This window comes from Bactrocera tryoni, chromosome 3 (genome assembly GCF_016617805.1).
Source record: "Bactrocera tryoni isolate S06 chromosome 3, CSIRO_BtryS06_freeze2, whole genome shotgun sequence".
NCBI lineage: Eukaryota > Metazoa > Arthropoda > Insecta > Diptera > Tephritidae > Bactrocera > Bactrocera tryoni.
This window is the reverse complement of record NC_052501.1, coordinates 51417171-51418361: the sequence shown is the minus strand read 5'-3', so window position 1 is coordinate 51418361 and position 1191 is coordinate 51417171.

Genomic DNA, 1191 nt, shown 5'->3' with positions numbered 1-1191 from the left:
ATAACGACAAAACTCAGACATTTTCAACAGACAAGGCGTCCGTCAGTCCGCGCAATAGGGGAGACATAAATGTCCTGTCCCTTCCACGAAGTAATACTTATTCAGTGGTTCCGTGGGAGAGTCTTGAGTTGGGAGTAGGTTATGTTTAGCAGATTAAAGTTCCGCACTTCGGCTTTCGATACTATAAAAAAAAAACAAACATCACTCCACTAAAATTTAAATGAACTAAAAATTAATATTTTAATCAGTTTTTACATATAATCAGCCTACAGTGCAACACAACTCAGCGCCAGTAATCAACAATTAAAATTTTCTGCTCTGTTTGTATTGTTATCGTGCCGTGGTTAGAGTTGTCACAGTGTGGCAAAAACAAATGAATATACAAACATGTATCTGGTATACATTTATATTTAAATACAGTTTACTTAGCGAGAAAAAAGTTGAAATGAGAGGTAAATCAGATAGATGGGAAGAGGAGAGCGGCAGAGAAGTAATCAGAAGAATACGCCCAAAACTATTTGTGTTGTGTTTTGTAGCGGTTGATTTTGCTGAGGGGGAAGTGCAAAGACACAATTTAGCGCAATTTCAACAGCAGCACCGCAAACAACAATTAATACTTATGAATATGCATTTTAGTGCAATCACAAAGTTACTGCAACATAAAATATCTTGGATTTTTGGTTAGAAATATGAAACACGAATTTGCCGACAAGCCCACTAGGGAGAGTGCCACATCCCACTTGAAAGAGCAACACCATCTACATACTTCTGCCTCCGACGCCCTGAAAGGGCGTGCCACAATAATTTTGTCTTCTCGCAACAGTAACTTTTCCTGGACACCCATATCGTTTATTTATGCGCTTGCCTGCCGGCATCAACTCCTTCCCCGCGCTTGCGTACTCTGCCATGAGGCTGAAATATTACTCAGAGCACATTTTCACTTATTTATATTTACTTGTTTAGTGCATAGAGTGCTCTGCATATCAGTTAACCGTCGCACCAATCCCTCGTCCATATTTATGCAAATTGTATGAGCGTAAATTATGTCTGCACATATTCCTGTGCATGTGGGTTTCTGTCTGTATGCTGGGGTAGCTGGCTTTAATGAAGGTTTAAGGGAATCGGCATCGGCCAATTATGCTTTCTTAACAATAATTGTTTGAGCTGCGTGCAGCTACGTTGTCGTAAAAA